Raw genomic sequence first — 25,360 nt, 5'->3', positions numbered from 1 at the left:
CAGGTAGCAGAAATCTCAGTAATGGAAAAGGGTTTGGGAGATTATGGGGCTGACTACTTTCTCTGCATTCTGGCAGTCTATTCATTTAAAAGACAACTCGTTTTATTTACTGTGTGTAAGACATTGTGACGTTAATGCTTTTCTATTTCACATGCATTTTCTCATTGAATATTTGCAGTAGCCTTGTGAGTTGTGACAAGTATTATGATCTCCACTTTGTTTATCAGGAAGGGGTATCTAAGAGAGACTGTGGCTTGTCTAAAGCCACAGGCTTGATCAGTAGTTGAATCCAAGTAATGTACTTGTTTCCCAAATCCTAGTCTAGAAAAATTTCACTTCACTAATTCTGTAAAGGCAGATACTACGGGTACCATAGACATTTGCTGCATTTGTCTCCCATCCCTTGACCTATAATACCCAACACGTGACATAGAGGCCTCTAATTAAATCACTGACCTATAATTGGCCATTTACTGTCACTTTAATAGATTTTTCAGCAGTTAATCCCAGAAGAGCATTAGTACTTTTCAGAAATATTTGTCTTTAGTTGAGAGAGCTCTAATTTTTCCTCCCTTTCCAAATATACTTTTTTTCCTCTGGACTTTATCTTTTCTATAGTTTAGGAGATGGAAATGGTTGGGGAGGGGTGTCCATGTGCGAATTGGATCGTAAATTAAACTGAATATTTGTGTGAAATGAGGTTGTAAAGTTAAAGCACAATTTTGCAGGCAGCTTAGACTTACTCATGCATGTTAGATGATAGATTTGGGATTTCTGCATCAGGTATGCTGTGTACAGTGAACTGAATCTTTGCTGAATGGCCTGACTATACACAGATTATGAAGTTTCATTCCAGATGAAACTTGAAAATTTCTCATTAAAATGCCTCCTTATCTTTGGAGAAGACATTTAATGCTGTGACATTCTGTTGACTATTTCCTGGTGTTAATGTTTTGAAGCTAAACTCGGTCTTCGGATGTATATGTGATTCCCACTGAACTTTGAAACGTGCTGTAACATTTGCTGACACTCAAAGTGACATTTCCTGAGGTGTTTTGAAGATAAGGAAAAATTAAGCTTTATATAATGCATCTGAGAAAGACGCAATCTATACTAAATGCATATGTGCATATTAATTGTGCTGTTAGTAGCAAATGTGGGGGGGGGGAGAAATGAGGTAAATATGAAAAATAAACCAGAAATTCCAATGTACAAATTGGAGTGGACTAAAAAAAGATGATAATCACAGTCATTGCTTTTGGAGAGAAAAAAATGCTAGTTCATAATATTTTAGCAAACTCAAAATACGTGATTGTTTATCTTTAAAATTTTATTTGAATTTTCAACAACAAAAATAATAATATCTAACATTGACTGAGCTCTTAATATGTGCCAGGCCTCATGCTGAGCATTTTCATATAGATTATCTCATTAAGTCTTCCCAACAAGCCCATGTGTTTGAATTCAGTTATAGCATTTTAATGTGTTTTTAAAATTGTATACAGAAAATTTCTCTCATGGTTACAATTTGAAATAATTTATAAAAATGCTAAATCATGAGGTAAAGAAATTCAAAGAATGGAGAACTGAATATGGAATATTGATATCAAGGGATTCCTAACCAAGAACTTGGAACAATCTTAGAGCAATATCTGAATTTCTAAAAGGGTAATTTCTCTTCAAACAATATTTTGGATATCTTTATCAACAACAGAGTAGATAATGACCAGTTCATCCTGGTAACTGTGCCCTGATTTTTCTATTAAAAATGGAGCACCATTCATTCATTCATGTGCGCATGCATGCATACATCCTTTCAGTTCAGAACTAACTGAGCACTTAACATATGCTAAGTGGGACAATGGTGAATTTTATTCTGCTCTCAAGGTACCCAGATGACTGGCATTTGGGTAGAAATTTTTCTTCGGTTAAATTAGATCTCTGCTGATTTTGTTCAGATAATGTCAAATGATTGGTTCTAAATTTATAGTCCTTTGTGCACATTTACTTGAATGAGATTCAAGTATCTAAATGTGGAGAACAATCACTTGCCAATTTCATAGCTAAGAGCAATGGAAACACAGAAACCCTTAGATGATGGAGAGATAATAGATGTTCTTTGGTCATTGCTTCATCAGCAGCATTCTGCCTTGGAGCTAGCTGTGCCAGCCATACTTTTCATTTTAGATGCAGTTTTGAAAGAGATTCCCTTTCTATGACTGTCATTTCCTTTCAGAATGGTTTATTGTATTCTTTAGAATTTAGGTTACTTTTTTATAACATTGAGTCTCTGGGGAATTGGGCAGAACAAAATGCTCCCTGACAAAAGTGCCAACTTAGCTGACTTTACATAACTCATCTTAGATGAGTGAGAACTTTTAATGCCAGCTCGGTGGACACCTGAAGTACCTAATACCTGTTAGGTACAGGCAAAAAACCCACCTAAGCATAGCTACAGCCCTAAGGAATGTCCCTAGTATCAGATTCCAGAGACAGAAAGAAGAGTCATTCACAAATCCCACTTTGCAACAGGAATAAAAATGAAATAACATCATTAATTCTCAACATCTTCATTACACTGCTGTCTCAGAGGCTCATGTGCATCCTACTTGAACAAAGCAGTTCATAAGAGAAACTCCAAAACATAGTGAATAACAACCACAAACACACACACACACACACACACACACCCCTACACACACAGACACACACACACACCCCTTGGAGATACATAGGCAAAGGATAGAATACTGCTCTGCTACTAACTAGTTGATTAGTAGCAATATTAGTAGCAGATACATTAACCTCTCTGTACTTCTATAAAACTGTGATGATAATATTATTTTTCCAATAGGGTTATTTGATGTACATTAAAAATGCTTAATTGTCAAAAAATTCCTTTAGGTTATTAAAACATGGTGGTAGTGGTGGCATCTTCTAATAAAACCCAGAAAGGCTTTCTTAAAGCATTTTAAAAAGTGTTTATTGAATGGATCTTCTGGGCAAGTCACTTTATCCTATAGTATAATATTAAAATTATTCAATAATTTTAAATGAATTTGTAAGAAATCTGGCTTAGTGTAATATCATAATTATAGTGACTAGAATTGTACTTCTTGTAGATTTGTCACACATTTACTCTCAAACTTGAGAATTGTATTAAAAGAAGAAACACTTAAAAACTAAATTATTAGATTTTTTTTCTTTAGGATAAGAAGATAGTGGCCTTATTTTCAGTCAGCTAGCAGTATCTAATTTAGATATTTGAGGCAAAGCTGTGTTAAGAATCATTTTTCTATTTCTCACCTTAAGGTATTCTGCAAGTATATCTATATGTGTATTGTAAGGTATAACCAAATGTGAAACAGGTAGATGGAGTAGATAAATTTTAAGATTGCTTTCTATCTAAAATGTTATATTTACATGATCATTCTACTTGTACAGTATCTGGAAAGTCATCATTTTGATGATGCATAAAGAATTCAGTACCATTCATTCTGTTTTTAATCAAGTATCTACTACATGTCAGGCATTGTTCCAGGCAATTGTGATAATATGGTGAACAAACCAAAGAAGAAAATAAACCAAAAGTTTGTGTTACATAGTCTTCCTATTTAGTTATCACAGTGTTCAAATTATTTTACTTTAACACATAAACTTTGAGGAAAATGTTAGAATTTAAAATAAAATGATTACTAACTAATTCAATTATATATATACATGCACATATTTTCCTATGTAGATTTATATATATGCATATAATCATAAAAGAATCATGTCTTTGTGTATTTCCCACTCAGTATACATACATGAAAATTGAAGTAGTATTGGCTGTAGAATAAATAATATAACTAGATAAATGTTATTCCAGTATTGTGCACTTACAAAATAAATGTTTAATTCATTATATATATTTTTTAATGTTATTTTTATCACTTGAGTAATCTCAGTAAAATGTGAAGCTGAGAAAAAATGAATTTTACTAAAACACTATAATGTTTCTCCTTCAACTTATTAAATTTGTGAACAAAACTAATCTTTAAATTCTGCTTGTTTTAGAATGTTCTTTGGTTAAAATTACATTATGGCTATAGTAGTACTAGCCTCTCTGGTTATTCAGAAAACACAGCAGCTGTCCCTGTGTCTAAGAACCTGACTCTTCCTAATATTCCATCCTGTCTTATTTGTATGGCTTTTCTATATAAAGAAAGAAAGATTGCTTTATAACCTAAATGCTTCATATGCTGCAGAAACATCAAGATGTAGCTTAAAGTCAAACAAAAAAGAACAAGTAAACAAACAAGTCATGGACCGGGGCTTAAATACCTACTCTGTTGTCTACTAGTGTTATGCCCAGGGGAAAGAAAGTCATATTCTGTTTGTCTTTTATCTCTCTCTCTCTTTTTTTATATTAGAAAATTTCAGCCATATACAAAAACAGAGATTATTGTATAATGAAGTCTCATGTACCTACTACATAGCTTCAACAGTTTTTTTTATTTTTTATTTTAATTAATTTATTTATTTATTTATTTTTGGCCGTGTTGGGTCTTCGTTTCTGTCCGAGGGCTTTCTCTAGTTGCGGCAAGCGTGGGCCACTCTTCATCGCGGTGCGCGGGCCTTTCACTATCGCGGCCTCTCTTGTTGGGGAGCACAGGCTCCAGACGCGCAGGCTCAGTAGTTGTGGCTTGCGGGCCTAGTTGCTCCGCAGCATGTGGGATCTTCCCAGACCAGGGCTCGAACCCGTGTCCCCTGCATTGGCAGGCAGATTCTCAACCACTGCGCCACCAGGGAAGCCCTCAACAGTTCTATTTAACCTATATGTTTATCATACTCCCACCCTGGATCAAATCATAGACATTGCATAATTGTATCAATAAGTGTTTCAGTTGTAACACCAAAATATAAGGATCATTTTTAAAACATAAATAATACCATTGTTACACTTAACAATTTACAGTAATTTTGGTATCCTCAGAAATTAAGCATTCAAATATACTTAATTATCTTTTTGTTAAAAATTGGTCCAAATCTAGATCCAAATGAAGTCCATACAATTGTAATCATTTCAGTCTCCTAACTAATTTTTAATCTATAATTCATTGCCTCCTCCTTTTTTTCTTATAATTTTTATGTTAAAAAAAAAAACTGAGTCACATTTTCCTTTAGAGTTTTCCACAGTCTGAAAGATTTCTGATTTCATTATTGTGATATCTTTTAACATGTTCTTATCTCTTATCTTTTTTCTATTTCCCGTAGTTTTTAAAATTAGATCTAAAGACTTAATCAGATTCAGTTTATTGGTTTTATTTGTTTGTTTGTTTTGGCAAAATACTTCATAGTGAGAATTGTCTTTGCATTAGGAAATGTGTAACATTTGGTTGACTCTCTTTTTGTGACAGCAGCCTAGATTCAATATATCACTAAAACTTGCACAGTGGTCATATTCTTATTCCATTGTTCTATCTTAATTAATTAACTGGTATATTTCTTTAGAAAAGCAGTCCCTTTATATCAACTGTTTGATTACCTTGAGAACAGAAAAAGCAGAATAAATGCCTGCTTCTTCCTCTTTATTTACCAGTTTTCAAAATAATGCCTTGGTTCCCCCCAGTGTTGACCACTAAATGGCCTCTGTGTGAGTGTGTGTGTGTGTGTGTGTGTGTGTGTGTGTGTAAACAGCTCATGGTATTTCAATCCATTGCAGATAACATCTTTGCTGATGTTCAAATCATCCCATTATTTTTGCCAGTAGGAACCTTTTAGTTGACACCTAAGCCTTTTTGATATATCCTAGTATTCTTCCATTCCTTCCTTCCTTTCTAATATAATATAGGCTCATGTTGTACATTTCCTGCTACAGACTGGGAATCAGCCATTTTTTAAGTAACCTTAGTTCTTTTTAGTGGGAAATGATAATTAGAGACTACAGTCTAGGCAACAAAGGTGCTCACTGCTACAGGGTGGGTCACTTCTGAGGCCTCTTCAGTGGACAGACCCTGAAAATATATGTTCTTTTAAATGTTTTTAAGATAAAATACAGCATGATTTCTTAAAGAATTGCTTACCTCATTATTCTTTCATCTGTATCTCTTTTCTACCATAATGAAGATCCATATTGTCAATGTTTCTAATAGCTTATAAACCAAAATGGGGATAGAAATAATCCATTCATAGGATTATTGTGAATATTAAGAAGTAATTTAAAGCATTCATAATGTTTGACATATGGCAAAGTTTCCATAGACTATTATTATCATTTATTATCATCATCAATATTCTAATAAAAACATATCTATCTTCCTACCACCTTTATGCCCTGAGAGAAATCATGTGTCTTCAGAAACTCTGTGTGTGTGTGTATGCATGTGTGTGTGTGTGTGTGTGTGTAGGATGTGTCTTAATCCTTTGGGCTGCTGTAACAGAATACCACAGACTGCGTGGTTTATAAACAGCAGACATTTATTTCTCATGGATCTGGGGACTGGAAGTCCCCCTATCAGATTCAGTGTCTGGTGAGAGCCCACTTCCTGGTTCATAGACAACCGTCTTCTTGCTGTGCCCTCACATGGTGGAAGGGGTGGGGGAGCTCTCTGGGGTTTCTTATAAGGTCACTAATCCATTCATAAGGACTTCACCTTTATGACCTAATCATCTCTCAAAGGCTTGGTCTTCCAATACCATCACATTAGGGATTAAGTGTCAACGTATGAATGGGGCGGGGGGGCGGCACAAACATTCAGTCTATAGCAAGATGCAATTTTGTGTTCTTGAAAGGTATTTCATTTCAAAATTAGCTACAATGCTATTTAAAACAAAGAAACAAATTTGAAGTTTATAGAACTTTATCAATGTTGTTATGCAGAGGTCCTAAAACTATATATTGTCAGTGCTGCATAATAGTGAAGGACTGGAGAAATGACATAGGTCAGACAAAATAGCAAATATTTCAAAAATTGTCTTCTTGAGTTTTGAATGCATATATTTTTCTCCTGTACATCTAACTTGTGAATCCTTAACAATTTGGATTAAGTCTGCTTAGATGGGCTAAGATGAGTTAGGGTCTTTCCCCCTTCCAATGTAAAAAAAGACAGCGACATATAATGGTGTCCTAGATTCTCATTACTAAAACATCAAAATAAAAAGTTGCCACCTACAGATTTCCCAGGAGGCAAAATTGTTTTCCATGTAATTTTATATTCTGGTCAAGGCTTTTTGGATACAAAGAAACAGCTCACTTAAACTAGCTCAGGTAAAAGACACAATGACTGGTCTACATTTAAATTTGTGACCACAAACTTCAAGTAAACCGTTAATGCTACTGGATAATATTATACCTGCCTGGTCCATTCAGTAACCCTTTCTTCTTCTTGCCTTCTTCACTTCTTCTTACATTCCTAACACCTCCTCCCCCATTACCACTCTCAGCTAATGACCTTCCTTCCCACCCTCACTAAGAGAACTGAATCATCATAGGAGAACATAGAATATGCCCACTACACCTACCCACCTCCCAACATTCACACCCACACATCTACTTTACCCCTGCTGTTGTCGTACTTCTATCTAAATATAATTCCTTCATCTTGCCCACTCAAGGGGATGACTCCAGCAATTTGTGTTCTCTTTCCTACCTCATCCATTTTTAGTTTTCTGCTGATTACGCCCATCAATATTACAAGCATGCCATTGTTATTTCTTCCCCCAAAAATCTTTCTTCTACCCAATGAACCCTGATAGCTACCATGCCACTTCTTTTGTCCCTTTTGTAGCAAAATTTCTTTAGTCACTAATTCTCTCAGTTTATCATAAAACCATTCCAGTCTGCCTTTCTCTTCCACCATGCCACCCAAACTGCATTTGTCATGCTTGACAATGACCTTCACATTGCTGACTCAAATGGACACTTTTCGGTTTTCATCTTGTGTGACCTGTTATAGCAGGATCACTTGACACTGTTGATTATTCCCTTCTCCTCTGTACATTTTCCTCCTTTGATTTCATTGACCACACTCTCTCTAGGTTTCTTTCTTGTCTCACTTCTAATTTTTTCTCAGTCTCCTTTGAAGTTTCTTTCTCTTCAAGCTGAATTCTTAATACAGGAGCACACCAGGAGTCTGTTCTTGGATTTCTTCCCAATCTGCATTCACTTCTAGGCTATCTCATAAAGTTTCATGGCTTTAAATATCACCAATATGCTGATTGCACCCAAATATTTATCTCCAATCCAGACTGCTCTCCCAAACATCAGACTGTATGTACACAATTGCATGTCCGAAGCTGAACTCCTTCTCTCCAAAATCTATAATGCATGCAGCCTTTCCCAACTCATTTAATGCCAACTTCATCCTTCTATTTGCTCAGGGCAGAAACTTGGGGTATAATTGTCTACTTTCTTTCTTTCACATCCTACATGAAATCCTTTTATCTGAGACTTCAAAATATATCTTAAATTCCCTCATTTCTCACCACCTCTTTTGCATCCACTGCACTGTAAGATACCATTATCTCTTACTTGGACTACTGCAAAAGTCTTCTGACTGGTTTCCCTTCTTTAAACTTTACTGACTCCTATATAGATCATTCTCAACATAAAAGCTAGAATAATTCTCTTAATACACATGTAAGATCTTGTCATTTCTCTGCTCAAAGCCCTCACTCAGAGTAGAAACCAAGTTCCAAACAATAGCCTACATGATTCCATATTATATGCCCCCCTTCCCCAGTGCCTCTCTGAACTCATCTCCTATTCATTCACCTTGCTTATTCTGTTCCAGGCACACTGGGTTTCTCATTGTTCTTCCAGTACATCAGACATCTTGCAGCTTTTGTCCTTTGCACTGTTTGCTCTCTCTACCAAAAGTGCTCTTCCATAGGGAAGCTGATGGCTAAGTCCTTCATCACTTTTGAGTCTTTGCTCATATGTCAGCTTTCCAATAAAACCTCGCTGACCATCCTATTTAAAATTGCAACCTAAGTGCCCTTCTGAGACTCCACATACTTCTCACCTTTCTCTACTTTATTTGTCTATAGCACATATAAATCTCACCTTACTCTATTTGTCTATAGTACATATAAATCATGTTACTTTCTATCATAGTATATAATTCACCTGTTTGTTATGCCTACTATTTATTGTCTGTCCTCCCCACTCCACCCCGGAATGTATTCTCAGTGAGGGCAGGTGTTTTTTTAATCTTTTTATTAACCAATGTGACATTAATCCTGAGAACCATTCCTGCACATAGTAAGCATTCAATACATATGTATTGAATGAGAACACAATAAGCAATCTCAGAGACATCCCCATAAAGGCTGTCTAAGATTATTTCAGAAAATCCAGGATTCCAAGGATGTCCAGGATTCTTTGGGAACTGGGGACCTAAACTAGGCTTTAGGAACCAGAGTACCTCTCTGTCCATGCCTCTCTCTGATTTTCTCTGGAGTCCATATACCTTTTCCCATCATATCTATGATTCATTGTTCTATCTCTACATATTGACTTCCTATATTTTCTTATAGCCAGTTATGGTGTCTTTGTTTCTATTCTCCACTCCCTTTCTAAATCGTGACCTTTTCATATTCCACTGATAAATATACTGAATTAGTCTCTCAATATTTGGATTTCAGATTCTTAGCAAAGGAATATGATTGATCCAGCCAAAACATCTAACCAAGTATAATCAGCCATGGCTGAGAAGGGGGTACAGTCCAGGTTCAGCAGGGGCTGTAGAGGAAAGCAGTTCCCACTGAGGTTGGCTTTGGGTGGGTAGAGAACCCTAAATTTATCCACTATTGTCATCCTCTTTAATATGCTGTATCTCTAGCATAAATTGTAAAAATAGATAGAAGACAGATTTAGATCATACAGGGTCTCCTAGATCACACTGCTACTTTAAAAAAATTAAATTATTCTGATGGTTCTTTGTTACAACAAATCTTAAAATATGGTGTCCAGTTAGCCTATTCAGTAATCTACTTGCTTAAATTTGAGTAGGTTTGCAAAATTTAAAAATGTAGCAAAACATCAATCTTCCTTTTCCTTCATCTGATCCTATTTATGTTTGGCTCTAAACTCTGGTTTTAAATTTTATTTACTTCATCCTTGCTTTTTTTATTTGTTAAAACCATATATCCACCATGATGCCTTGTTATGTTGGAGAAACTTGAGACTGACAACAAAATAAGGAATGAGAACTAAACTAATATGTCAACAAATGAATAATAGAAATCTATTTTTAGGTAAAACAGTTTTGTGACATAAATTAGACTCTTTATGAAAGTATTACCATCGTATAAAGCACGAACTGAGAGTATCTCTTCCTTGTAGTATGAATGCTAAATAATCCTCCAGACACTCTTGTACCTATTACAAAATAGCAAAGCTCACATCTAAATAAAGAACCATCAGGATGTCTTCCTGTCTGTGTATTTATGTATGTTTAATGTGGTTTGACTCCAATACTTTTAAAAAGTCAGTTATTAATCTGATAGATTTGAAACTTCATACCTAGTGAAGGTGTTTTTTTTTGGGGGGGGTTGGTTTATTTTTCAACATGTGCAGGTGGTGAGACCAGTGATATCGATTATTTAGATGTTAATCAACAGGGTTTACTTATTCATTCAAAAACATTTATTTAGCACCTACTGTGTACCAAGCAATATCCTAGGTGTTTCATATACCTCAGTGAACAAAATAGACACATTCCCACATTCCTGCCCTATACGAATGTACATTATAATGTAGAGACAGACAATGGAATAAACAAATAGAGAACCTCATTTGTGAATGATCATTTATAAAGAAATTAAACAAGGTAAAAATGTAGGAGAAAACCATAATTCAAAAAGAGACATGTACCACAATGTTCATTGCAGCACTATTTACAATAGCCAGGACATGGAGGCAACCTAAGTGTCCATCGACAGATGAATGGATAAAGAAGATGTGGCACATATATACAATGGAATATTACTCAGCCATAAAAAGAAACAAAACTGAGTTATTTGTAGTGAGGTGGATGGACCTAGAGTCTGTTATACAGAGTGAAGTAAGTCAGAAAGAGAAAAACAAATACCGTATGCTAACTCATGTATATGGAATCTAAAAAAAAGAAAAAAAAGGTTCTGATGAACCTAGGGGCAGGACAGGAACAAAGACGCAGATGTAGAGAATGCACTTGAGGACACGGGGAGGGGGAAGGGTAAGCTGGGACGAAGTGAGAGAGTGGCATGGACATATATACACTACCAAATGTAAAATAGATAGCTAGTGGGAAGCAGCTGCATAGCCCAGGGAGATCAGCTTGTGCTTTGTGACCACCTAGAGAGGTGGGACAGGGAAGGTGGGAGGGAGGCGCAAGAGGGAGGGGATATGGGGATATTTGTATACGTATAGCTGATTCACTTTGTTATACAGCAGAAACTAACACACTATTGTAAAGCAATTATACTCCAACAAAGATGTTAAAAAAAAAATGTAGGGAGCTACTCTTGTGGGAAATCAGGTTGACATCTCAGCATAAAACAGGAGGCCAGGCTTATGAGGAGGTCAATGAGGCTGAAACCTGAATGAGGAATAAGAACACCCATGTGAAGATCTGCGTGAAGGTAGTGTGAGGCAAGTGCTAAGACTTCGAGACAGGAATGAGCTTCTGGTGCTCAAAGAGCAAGGAGAAGGCCAGTATAGTTTGGCTAAAAGAACATAGTAAGATTTAAAATGACTTCAGAGAGATAGGCAGGATCAGAGTCCATCATGTAAGGAGGTTTGTGTGTTTTATTTGTAAGGTAAAATGAGAAGCCTTTGGGAGATTTTGAGCAGAATGACATGGTCAGAGTTATTCTTTTAAAGCTCACTGCCTACTGTAGATTGTAAGGGAATACAAATTGAAGCTGGGAAACCAGTTAAGCAGCTAGGGCAGTTTTTGCAAGCATGAAATGGCTTATATTAGTAGTGAGAAATGGAATTAGATGGATATATTTTGAAGGTAGAGCCCAAAGAACATGCTAGAGTTTTATTTGGGACATGGAATGAAGTGACAAATTTGCAGATATAGATGCCTTAAGCCAGAGGAGAGGTCCATTGTCTCAGATATTGATGCCAGGATTATAGAGTCCCATAGTCCCCTGGATACCCCACATCTAAGAACATACAAAGATATATATGTCCTAGGACATTCTTGAATTTTTTAAGGGATTTTTCAAATTCTAGAGCAGAGGTTCTCTCCATGCATGGAAGTGTGGTCCATGCGTCAGAATCACCTGGTACATTTATTAATGTGCCTGCACAGTTAACCTCTCTGTCAGAAGGACCCAGGAATAGGCATATTCAACAAGTGCTGGATATGATGTGTTGACTTACTAAAATTTGAGGACACTCCTGAGGTAAATTACTCCTTAAGTCCTAGAGCTATTGTTTTAAATACCAATTTGCTGTATTGGTAATATTAGTCCTTTAATTTTCCCTCTCATCACAGAAACCACTTGTACTAAAAAACCACAGTTCTATAAATTTTATATGGTTTGGAGAAAACTGCCCCTTGAATTTGAAAATCATTTGAGTTCTCCTCCAGTCAGAAAATTGCCCTATTATCTGCAACTGCACATCCTTGGGGACTAAGTAAGTTTTAGTAATTTGGGTTTTTTTTTGTTTGTTTTGCTTTATTAAATCTTTGTAGAGAGTTTGCTTCAATGTTGGATACTGAAGAATAACCAAATTCTATGTAGAAAAATTATAATTAAAAAGTTGATTTGGACTCGTAGGGTTAGTATAAGCCGCCATGTACATTGGACCCTGCCGCCAAATCACAGGTATTGCCTTAGCTATTTTTTAGACATTCAAACAACTTGTCTTGGACAAGCTAGATTATAAATATTCAAAGTGCAAATGCTAGAGCTGCAATTTAGGAGGCTGGCAACAGCTTGCACAAATCAAATACCCCCACCATCTTGAAAATTATGTTTACTTTTGGTATTTATTGGTTTGAAATCACTGACCCAGTTACCATTAGGTTAGGATAAGCACAAAGCTCTTGTGTCTATTAATAACAAATGGTAGAAAGAAGGGATTTCCACATTTCTAACTAAAGTGGCTTTACCCAATTTGGAAAGCAACGTAATGGCACCCGTGACCATCAGATCACTTCACAAGTATGGAAATGTGCTTCTGTGATTTTTAAGATGGAAACTCTTGGATTCAGGCGACAAATTTATCCAGAATACGCATTTTTTGTGTGTGTTTTGTTTTGACCAGTACAATGTCACTGTTTCTGGTGATAGTTCTTGACTTTGAATTGTTTCAGATATGGGAGCATGCTCTCCAGTTCAGCATTGTCCTCAGGACTTATATATTACCCAATTTGCTTGACCCCTAAAGCATTTGAAAATCTTAGCCCTTGTTTGACTACCAAATGTTTTAACTCAGCTACTGGTAATATGAGACAAATAACCATTAAATCAGTTCTTTCCTTTGCTGCTCTGTTCAGACCCTCCAAGAGAAGGAATATTGCTCTATCATGTATTAAAGATTGTACCTATTATTTACTTAAAATAAACAGTACTTGATTTACCCACTTCTGCATCCCTCAGAGTGAGTATTTAGTAGCTTTTGCATAGTCAATGAACAAATGTTTTCTAACTTGAATTGAACCTAAAAGTTACATTTGGAAACTTAATTTTTAAATTTTGTAAAATTAAATAAAAACTTTTTTTAATTGAAGTATAGTTGATTTATAGTGTTATATTAGTTTCAGGTGTACAACATAGTGATTTGATATTTTTATAGATTATACTCCATTTAAAGTTATTATAAAATATTGGCTATATTCCCTGTGCTGTATAAAATATTCTTGTATCTTATTTATTTTATACCTAGTAGTTTGTACCTCTTAATTCTTTTCCTTTATCTTGCCCATCCTCCCACCCCTTTCCCCACTGGTAACCACCAGTTTGTTCTCTGTATCTGTGAGTCTGTTTCTGTTTTGCTATACTCATTTGTTTGCTTCTTTTTTAGATTCCACATATAAGTGATAACAAGCAGTATTTGTCTTTCTCTATCTTACTTACTTCACTAAGCATAATACCCTGTAGGTCCATCCATGTTGTTACAAAAGGCAAAATTTCATTATTTCTTGTGGCTGAGTAATATTCCATTGTATATATACATGCCACATCTTCTTTATCCAGTCATCTGTTGATGGGCACTTATGTTGCTTCCATATCTTGGCTATTGTAAATAATGCTGCTATAAACATTAGGGAGCATATATCTTTTCAAATTAGAGTAACATCTTTGCTTTAACTGTTGATATCAGTAATCAGGTTAATAACATTATCCTGATTCAGTAACATTAAATCAATATGCTAATTGCTTTGGCAGCATTTTCTCTAGTTTTCAGAACAACATGGAAAATATAGGTGGCATTATTCACTTTTTTAGAGAAGTTAGGCTTTAGAGACATAGTAGGAAGAAGACAGTATTTGAATGAATACCCATGTGTTTGTTCTACCCGGCCATGTGCAGTTGCAAGATAGCAGGTTTATTTTATTTATTTCTGGGTAACAAATTACCCTAAAGCTTAGCAGTTTAAAACAATTTATTATCTCATAGTTTCTGAGAGTCAGGAATCACAAGTGGCTTAGCTAGGTGATTCTGGCTCAGGGTTTCTCATGAAGTTGTGGTCAAGTTGTTGTTCAAGACTGTGGTCTCATCTGAGGGCCCAGCTGGGCAAGGAGCTGCTTGTAAGCTCACTCACAGAGTTGTGGCAGGTTCCTCCCAATGTTCCTGTTGGACTGAGGACCTCAGTTCCTCTGACTGTTGGCTGGAGGCCTCCCTCAGTTCCTCACCATGTGGGTCTCTTCACAGGGCAGTTCATGACACGGTGGAGAAAGGAATCTGAAGAAGAGGAAGAGGAAAGAGAGAGAGGGACAGAGAAGAGACAGAGAGAGTACATCCAAGACAGAAGCCTCAGTCTCTTTACAACCTAATCTCAGAAGTGGCACCCCGTCACTTCTGCTGTGTTCTGTATCCTAGAAGTGCATCACTAAGTCTAGCCCACACTCCATGAGAGGGGAATTAAAGCTCCACCATTTGTGGGTAGGAATATCAAAGAATTAGTGGACATAACTTTAAAATCACCACAGCATGCTAATTCTCTATTCATCTTGGAAAAAAAGAACTATATAAACTGAAGGATGCTGAACTCAGCTTGGCTGAATTTGGGTTATATCTTGATAATTATTTAGTTTTCAGTGTCTTCCACATGTCATGTATTTCATCTTTGATGTCAGCATTAAAAAAAAATTCTATTTAGAGAACAATTTTTTTTCTCAAGCCAGGAATATAATCAATAATTTAGAAAAGAGCAGATTTGCATAAATTTTGGTCAAGGCTTTAGGCATTCCTTGAGCTGTTTTTCTATATAACTCTTTTTTTTAAAATGGAAATGTTTTATTCCATATTAGAAGCCCCAAATGTTAACTCCTTAGCCTGCACTAATGAAGTCACTTTCAGGGTCTTATTTATATGAATTAATCTGCATAGGTATTTAGAGGCCAGTGAGAGTCAGAAGTTCACTTTATTCACATATATATACCTTCCATTGGGTTGGGTGGACAGTAGATTCCATTGTATACAAGTGCTTTAGTTTCCTTTTTCTAAATACACAGGTTCCACTTCACCAAAGAAGAAGCAAATGATTTACATTTCATTTTAAGAATTTCACATATGTATATTTTTTAACTTAGTCTAAGGAAGAAAAATGACCTTTCAAGATTCCTAGCTATTCAAAAGAAAATTATTTTTATTTCTAATCTAGAGAAAATTGCTAGTTTTGGGTAATTCTTTTTTTTTTTTTTTTAATTTTTATTTATTTATTTATTTATGGCTGTGCTGGGTCCTCGTCTCTGCGCGAGGGCTTTCTCCAGCCGCGGCAAGCGGGGGCCACTCTTCATCGCGGTGCGCGGGCCTCCCACCATCGCGGCCTCTCCCGTTGCGGAGCACAGGCTCCAGACGCGCAGGCTCAGTAGTTGTGGCTCACGGGCCTAGCTGCTCCGCGGCACGCAGGATCCTCCCAGACCAGGGCTCGAACCCGTATCCCCTGCATCGGCAGGCAGATTCTCAACCACTGCGCCACCAGGGAAGGGAAGCCCCTTGGGTCATTCTTAATAACTTACATTAAAATGAATTATTTGGAGTTTTCCTTAAATAACATAATTTCAGATTAGAGATCCTCTAAAACAATGATTCACAGTGTGTGGTCAAGAGTGTGGGCCTGGGCTTCCCTGGTGGCGCAGTGGTTGAGAATCTGCCTGCCAATGCAGGGGACACGGGTTTGAGCCCTGGTCTGGAAAGATCCCACGTGCCGCGGAGCAACTAGGCCCGTGAGCCACAACTACTGAGCCTGCGCGTCTGGAGCCTGTGCTCCGCAACAAGAGAGGCCGCAATAGTGAGGCCCGCGCACTGCCATGAAGAGTGGCCCCCGCTCGCCGCAACTAGAGAAAGCCCTCGCACAGAAACGAAGACCCAACACAGCCAAAAATAAATAAATAAATAAATTTAAAAAAAAAAAGAAGAAAGAAGAAAGTCAAAAATTTCCAAAATACCCCTTTAAAAAAAAAGTGTGGGCGTACTGAAACCCCTTTGGAGTGTCCTTGAGGTCAGAGCTCCCTTCATAGTAATACCAAGACTTTATTTGCCTTCTTCACTTTCATTCTTTCAAAACGTACAGTCATGTTTTCCAGAGGCTACATGAAACACATTATCACAACCACTGAATGCAAAAGCAAATATGAGAATCCAGCTATCTTCTGTTAAACCAGTCATTAAAGAGATTTACAAAAATATAAAACAGTGCCACTCTTCTCAATAATACTTTCTGTTTTGTAAAGTGTCATTATTATTCATAATAATATTATTTATATTAACATGTAATAGGATCATTATTATATTAAATGAATTGATGAATAAATATTTTTATTTTTTTTAATTTTTAAAGAATTTTTATTGGAGTATAGTTGATTTACAATGTTATGTTAGTTTCTGGTGTAGAGCAAAGATAATCAGTTGTACATATACATATATCCACTCTTTTCTAGATTCTTTTCCCATATAGGCCATTACACAGTATTAAGTACAGTTCCCTGTGCTCTACAATAGGTCCTTATTAGTTATCTATTTTATATATAGTAGTGTGTATATGTCAATCCCAATCTCCCAATTTATCCCTCCTCCTTACCCCATGATAGCCATAAGTTTGTTTTCTACATCTGTAACACTATTTCTGTTTGGTAGGTAAATTCAGTTGTACCCTCTTTGTAGATTCCACATATAAGTGATATCATATGATATTTGTCTTTGTGTGTCTGACTTACTTCACTCCTATGACAATCTCTAGGTCCATCCATGTTGCTGCAAATGGCATTATTTTGTTCTTTTATATGGCTGAATAATATCCCATTGTATATATGTACCACATCTTCTTTATCCATTCCTTTGTTGATGGACATTTAGGTTGCTTCCATGTCCTAGCTATTGTAAATAGGGCTGGAATGAACATTGGGGTGCACATATCTTTTCGATTATGGTTTTCTCTGGATATATGCCCAGGAGTGGGATTTCTGGATCATATGGTAGCTCTATTTTTAGTTTTTTGAGGAACCTCCATACTGTTTTCTATAGTGGCTGTACCAATTTACATTCCCACCAACAGTGTAGGAGGGTTCCCTTTTCTCCACACCTTCTCCAGCATTTATTGTTTGTAGATATTTTCATGATGGCCATTATGAATGGTATGAGGTAGTTGTACCTCATTGTAGTTCTGATTTGCATTTCTCTAATAATTAGTGATGTTGAATGTCTTTTCATCTGCCTCTTAGCCATCTGAATGTCTACTTTGGAGAAATATCTATTTAGATCTTCTCCCCATTTTTTGATTGTTTTTTTTTTGTTCTATTGAGCTCCATGAAGCTGTTTGTATATTTTGGAGATTAATTGCTTCTCAGTTGCTTTGTTTGCAAATATTTTCTACCATTCTGAAGATTGTCTTTTCAGTTTGTTTATGGTTTGCTTTGCTGTGCAAAAGCTTTTAAGTTTCATTAGGTCCCATTTGTTTGTTTTTGTTTTTATTTCCATTACTCTAGGCGGTGGATCGAAAAAGATCTTGCTGCAATTTATGTCAAAGTGTGTTCTGCGTATGTTTTCCTCTAAGAATTTTATAGTGTCCAGCCTTACATTTAAGTCTTTAATAGATTTTGAGGGTTTTTTTGTGTATGGTGTTAGGGAGTGTTCTAATTTCATTCATTTACATGTAGCTGCCCAGTTTTTCCAGCACCACTTATTGCAGAGACTGTCTTTTCTCCATTGTATATTCTTGCCTCCTTTCTCATAGATTAGGTGACCATAAGTGAGTGGGTTTATCTCAGGGCTTTCTATCCTGTTCCACCGATGTATATTTCTGTTTTTGTGCCAGTACCAAACTGTTTTGATTATTGTAGCTTTGTAGTATAGTCTTAAGGCAGGAAGCCTGATTCCTCCAGCTCCGTTTTTCTTTCTCAAGATTGCTTTGGCTATTCGTGGTCTTCTGTGTTTCCATACAAATTGTAAAATTTTCTGTTCTAATTCTGTAAAATATGCCATTGGTAGTTTGATAGGGATTGCATTGAATCTGTAGATTACTTTGGGTAGTACAGTAATTTTCACAATGTTGATTCTTCCAGTCCAAGAACATGGTATATCTCTCCATCTGTTTGTGTCATCTTTGATTTCTTTCATCAGTATCTTATGGTTTTCTGAGCACAGTTTTTTTGTTTCGTTAGGTAGGTTTATTCCTAGGTATCTTATTCTTTTTGATGCAATGGTAAATGGGATTGTTTCCTTTATTTTCCTTTCTGATCTTTCATAGTTAGTGTATAGGAATGCAAGATATTTCTGGGCATTAATTTTGTATCGTGCGGCATTACCAAATTCACTGATAAGCTGTAGTCGTTTTTTGGTGGTATTTTTAGGATGTTCTATGTATAGTATGTCATCTGAAACAGTGACAGTTTTACTTCTTTTCCAATTTGGATTCCTTTTATTTCATTTTCTTCTCTGACTGCTGTGGCTAAGACTTCCAAAACAATGTGGAATAATAGTGGCAAGAGTGGACATCTTTGTCTTTTTCCTGATCTTAGAGGAAATGCTTTCAGTTTTTCACCATTGAGAATGATGTTTGCTGTGTGTCTATTATGCCTTTATTATGTTGATATAGGTTCTCTCTATGCCCACTTTCTGGAGAGTTTTTATCATAAATCGGTGTTGAATTTTCTTAGAAGCTTTCTCTGCATCTATTGACATGATGGTTTTTATTCTTCAATTTGTTAATGTGGTGTTTCACACTGATTGATTTGCAGATATTGAAAAATCCTTGCATCACTGGGAGAAGTCCCACTTGATCATGGTGTATGATCCTTTTAATGTGTTGTTGGAATCCCTTTGCTACTATTTTGTTGAGGACTTTTGCGTTTGTATTCATCAGTGATATTGGCCTGTAATTTTCTTTTTTTGTGATATCTTTGTGTGGTTTTGGTATCAGGATGATGGTGGCCTTATAGAATGAGCTTGGGAGTGTTCCTTCCTCTGCAATTTTTTGGAAGAGTTTCAGAAATGTAGGTGTTAACTGGTCTCTAAATTTGTGATCAAATTCGCCTGTGAAGCCATCTGGTCCTGGACTTTTGTTTGTTGGAAAATTTTATTTTTCCTTCTTTATTGGAGTATAATTGCTTAACAATGTTGTGTTAGATTCTGCTGTACAACAAAGTGAATTAGCTTTATATATATATATATATATATCCCCATATCCCCTCCCTCTTGAGCCTCCCTCTCACCCTCTATATCCCACCCCTCTAGATTGTCACAAACCATTAAGCTGATCTCCCTGTGCTATGCAGCAGCTTCCCACTAGCCATCCATTTTACATTTGGTAGTGTATATATGTCAGTGCTATTCTCTGACTTCGTCCCAGCTTCCCCTTCCCCGCTGTGTCTTCAAGTCCATTCTCTACGTCTGTGTCTTTATTACTGCCCTGCCACTAGGTTCATCAGTACCATTTTTTTAGATTCCATATATATGCGTTAGCATACGGTATTTGTTTTTCTCTTTCTGACTTACTTCACTCTGTATGACAGACTCTAGGTCCATCCACCTCTCTACAAATAACTCAATTTTGTTTTTTTATGGCTGAGTAATATTCCATTGTATATATACGTGCCACATCTTCCTTATCCATTCATCTATCAATGGACACTTAGGTTGCTTCCATATCCTGGCTATCGTAAACAGAGCTGCATTGAACACTGTGGTACATTCCTCTTTTTGAATTATGGTTTTCTCAGCGTATATGCCCAGTAGTGGGATTGCTGGGTTATATGGTAGTTCTATTTTTAGTTTTCTAAGGAACCTCCATACTGTTCTCCATAGTGGCAGTATCAATCTACATTCCCAGCAACAGTGCAAGAGGGTTCCCTTTTCTCCAGACCCTCTCCAGCATTTATTGTTTGTAGGTTTTTTGATAATGGCTGTTCTGACTGGTGTAAGATGATATCTCACTGTAGTTTTGATCTGAATTTCTCTAATGATTAATGATGTTGAGCATTCTTTCATGTGTTTGTTGGCAATCTTTGTTGCTTTATCTTCTTTGGAGAAATGTCTATTTAGGTCTTCTGCCCATTGTTGGATTGGGTTGTTTGTTATTTTGCTATTGAGCTGCATGAGCTGCTTATAAATTTTGGAGATTAATCCTTTGTCGGTTGCTTTATTTGCAAATATTTTCTCCCATTCTGCGGGTTGTCTTTTCGTCTTGTTTATGGTTTTCTTTGCTGTGCAAAAGCTTTCAAGTTTCATTAGGTCCCATTTGTTTATTTTTGTTTTTATTTCCATTTCTCTAGGAGGTGGGTCAAAAAGGATCTTGCTGTGATTTATGTCATAGAGTGTTCTGCCTATGTTTTCCTCTAAGAGTTTGATAGTGTCTGGCCTTACATTTAGGTCTTTAATCCATTTGGAGTTTATTTTTGTGTATGGTGTTAGGAAGTGTTCTAATTTTGTTCTTTTACATGTAGCTGCCCAGGTTTCCCAGCACCACTTATTGAAGAGGCTGTCTTTTCTCCGTTGTATATTCTTGCCTCCTTTATCAAAGATAAGGTGACCATATGTGCATGGGTTTATCTCTGGGCTTTCTATCCTGTTCCATTGATCTATATTTCTGTTTTTGTGGTAGTACCATACTGTCTTGATTTCTGTAGCTTTGTAGTGTAGTCTGAAGTCAGGGAGCCTGATTCCTCCAGCTCTGTTTTTCTTTCTCAAGATGTCTTTTGTGTTTCCATACAAATTGTAAAATTTTTTGTTCTAGTTCTGTGAAAAATGCCATTGGTAGTTTGATAGGGATTGCATTGAATCTGTAGATTGCTTTGGGTAGTAGAGTCATTTTCACAATGTTGATTCTTCCAATCCAAGAACATGGTATATCTCTCCATCTGTTTGTATCGTCTTTGATTTCTTTCATAAGTATCTTATAGTTTTCTGCATACAGGTCTTTTGCCTTCTTAGGTAGGTTTATTTCTAGGTATTTTATTTTTTTGTTGCTGTGGTAAATGGGAGTTTTCCTTAATTTCTCTTTCTGAATTTTCATTGTTGCTGTATAGGAATGCAAGAGATTTCTGTGCATTAATTTTGTATCCTGCTACTTTACCAAATTCATTGATTAGCTCTAGTATTTTCTTGGTGGCATCTTTAGGATTTTCTATGTATAGTATCATGTCATCTGCAAACAGTGACAGTTTTACTTCTTTAATGTTTCAGATTCGTTTTATTTCTTTTTCTTCTCTGATTGCTGTGGCTAAAACTCCAAAACTATGTTGAATATTAGTGTTGAGAGTGGGCACCCTTGTCTTGTACCTGATCTTAGAGGAAATGCTTTCAGTTTTTCATCATTGAGAATGATGTTGGCTGTGAGTCTGTCATATATTGCCTTTATTATTTTGAGGTAGGTTCCCTCTATGCCCACTTTCTGGAAAGTTTTTATCATAAATGAGTGTTGAATTTTGTCAAACACTTTTTCTGCATCTATTGAGATGATCATATGGTTTTTATCCTTCAAGTTGTTAATATGGTGTATCACATTGATTGATTTGCGTATACTGAAGAATCCTTACAATCCTGGGATAAACACCACTTGATAATGGTGTATGATCCTTTTAATGTGCTGTTGGATTCTCTTTGCTAGTATTTTGTTGAGGTTTTTTGCATCTATGTTCATCAGTGATACTGGCCTGTAATTTTCTTTTTTTGTGTGATATATTTGTCTGTTTTTGGTATCAGGGTGATGGTGGCCTCGTAGAATGAGTTTGGGTGTTCCCCCCCCCCCCCCGCTATATTTTGGAAGAGTTTGAGAAGGATAGGTGTTAGCTCTTCTCTAAATATTTGTTAGAATTCACCTGTGAAGCCATATGGCCCTGGGCTTTTGTTTGTTGCAAGATTTTTAATCACAGTTTCAACTTCAGTGCTTGTGATTGGAAGGTTGTACTTTTCTAACAATTTGTCCATTTCTTCCAGGTTGTCCATTTTATTGGCATATAGTTGCTTGTAGTAGTTTCTCATGACCCTTTGTATTTCTGTGGTGTCAGTTGTTACTTCTTCTTTTTCATTTCTATTTCCGTTGATTTGAGTCTTCTCCCTTTTTTTTCTTGATGAGTCTGGCTAATGGTTTATCAATTTTGTTGATCTTCTCAAAGAACTAGCTTTTAGTTTTATTGATCATTGCTATTGGTTTCTTCATTTCTTTTTCATTTATTTCTGATCTGATCTTTATGATTTCTTTCCTTCTCCTAACTTTGGGGGGTTTTCTGCTTGTTTGTTCTTCTTTCTCTAATTGCTTTATGTGTAAGGTTAGGTTGTTTATTTGAGATTTTTCTTGTTTCTTGAGTTGGGTTTGTATTGCTATAAACTTCCCTTCTAGAACTGCTTTTGCTGCATCCCATAGGTTTTGGGTCATTGTGTTTTCATCGTCATTTGTTTCTAGGTATCTTTTGATTTCCTCTTTGATTTCCTCAGTGATATCTTGGTTGGAATAACTCTTCTTAAATGTCTCAGTTTCAGTTTGTAACATGGTAAGTATAAACAGGTATAACCCACACAAACAAAAGCTTTTGGGAGGTCTCAATCATTTTTCAGAGTATAAAGGAGTTCTGAGATCAGAAATTTGAGGATGGCTATTTTAGAAAAATAACTTTATTTTTCAGCTGTAGAAACTGAGCTCTAAACAGTATATGGTCTGCCCAAACTGTACAGCTCATATGTTGCAACACTGGAACAGGAATCTAGGTAGATCTCCTGATTTGGGTTATGCCATATAGCTCAGCCTATAATATTCATAAAACCAGTTGGAGATTCTCTGAAGCAGTGCCCAACTGTGAGTATGAATGTTAACCTGGAAATACAGGTATAGATTCCATTCTGTAAAGACAAATGTTTGCTTTTCTGTTTTCTCTGTAACCTAGTGTTCTCCATTAGCTTTTGCTACTTAACAGTCTGCCCCAAAACCTGACCTACTAAAACAAAAACTGTTTATTATTGCTCTGAAGGCTACAGGTCAACTGGGAGGTTCTGCTGCTCTGAGCAGATCCTCATGTGCTGAATGCTGTGATGGGGTGAGAGGGTCACATGTCCATCATCCTCCATGCGTTCTCCAAGGCCTGTTCCCATGGAGACAGCAGGACTCCAAAAGAGCCAGGGGAAGTTGCCAACCCTCCAGTAGCCCAAGCTCAGAACTGGCTCAACATTGCTTCTTTGATTAAAACAAGTGGCAAGGGCAGCTCAGATTCAAGGTATGGGGAGATATTTTACCTCTTCTTGAAAGGAGCTGCAACATTATATTGCAAAGGAGTGTGGATACAGTGAGAGGAATAATTACAGACATATTTCCATAGTATTTTAGAATAATTTAAAAATAATGACATTAATAATATTGTGAGGTGGTAAATACAGTAATAGGAACTGGACTCCAGTATAAAGAGAATTTACTTCAAATCTCATTTCTGGCATTTGAGCAAGTCACTTACCCTCTTTAAATTGTAGCTCCTTCATCTGTAAAATGGGGATAATAATAGTTTCTACCTCAAAGGGATTAAATGAGATAATGCTTGTGAAGCACGTGGCTTCACACAGGAAATGCTTTTAAAATGTCATCTAGTAGTGATTTTAAAAATCTTGTACATTAGATAAGCTCAGAGGATTCTTCCTGACTCCCTGTGAACAAAACAGCAATGCCATGTTTATGGGTATATGTCTGCCCGAGGAGCATGTGTGCCATCAACCCCAAAGGCCTCCTTCCTGCTGTTCACATAAGCCCTCTCGCTGAACACAATTCTATTCCATCTCAACAGATGTACTAAATACCTGGTATTTACCACCTTTCCACTCCAAGCCATGGTTACAGGTTTGAAAAATGTATGCTCTCTGTTTAAATAAGAACCTGCAATTGAGTATAGGAGATAGATTCCTTAACAGATAATTTAAATTAAATAGACTGAGTACTAACAGAAGAGATTATGCAAGCACAGAGGAAAGGGTCCCATATCTGGAGTTTCAGGGCAGTATTAACTTTTTTCTTATTAGTCAAGATACATACTAACAGTTCATATCACAGGTCAGCCACTCTTTTAGACCAAAAATTCCTCTGTAGGCACATCCTGCCTGACATCCTTAAATGTACAAGTCCTCAGCTGTCCTTCTATCACAGTGAAGATGCATGGAAGAATAGGTTAAGGTGGAGAGGTTCTGACCACTTCCACATTCAGTAAAATAGACCTTCACATCCTCTTCCACCCCTTATTAGAAAGCAGACGGGCTGGTGTAACAGTTGATGGCATTTTATTACACAGCTGTGCATGTCTACTAGGCCATTCAATTGGCCTTGTTAACTTAAACATCTTCCATTATCACTCTTGAGTTAACAAACTCTTCCATGTGACCATACCCCCTTTTCACCAGGTCACATTATTCCATTTGAGCAATAGGTACTGCCTGCTTCTGGAGGCTATTTTGGCAAATTGGTTTCCAAAATCTATCAGCCCAGAGAAGGTCATTACCAGAGGGCCATGGCCACTCCAAGGATATTTTTCTTCACTGAAGAATGGCAGTATATACAGCAGACACAAAAGTAAATCAGCAGACACAAAAAGGAGTCCAGGCAGCCTGTAGGAACAGAGAGGAGCTCCTAGCTCCCAGCAGCCAGGAAACAGGACCTCAGAGCTGTAACCACAAGAAACTGTATTTTGCCAACGTGAATGAGATTAGAAGCAGGTTCTTCCCAAGAGCCTCCAGTTCCCCG

General features: G+C 36.6%; 1 protein-coding gene across 4 annotated transcripts in view; it reads left to right on the top strand.

Moving 5' to 3' along the window:
• Window positions 1-25,360, top strand: part of GABRB2 (gamma-aminobutyric acid type A receptor subunit beta2) — a 330,358-nt gene that overhangs the window by 201,141 nt on the left and 103,857 nt on the right. The gene's annotated exons all lie outside the window — the stretch shown is intronic.

The sequence above is a fragment of the Balaenoptera ricei genome, chromosome 3, assembly GCF_028023285.1.
Source record: "Balaenoptera ricei isolate mBalRic1 chromosome 3, mBalRic1.hap2, whole genome shotgun sequence".
In the NCBI taxonomy this organism is placed as follows: Eukaryota; Metazoa; Chordata; class Mammalia; order Artiodactyla; family Balaenopteridae; genus Balaenoptera; species Balaenoptera ricei.
The sequence above is the reverse complement of the archived record's forward strand: the minus strand, read 5'-3'. Positions and strand labels throughout refer to the sequence as shown.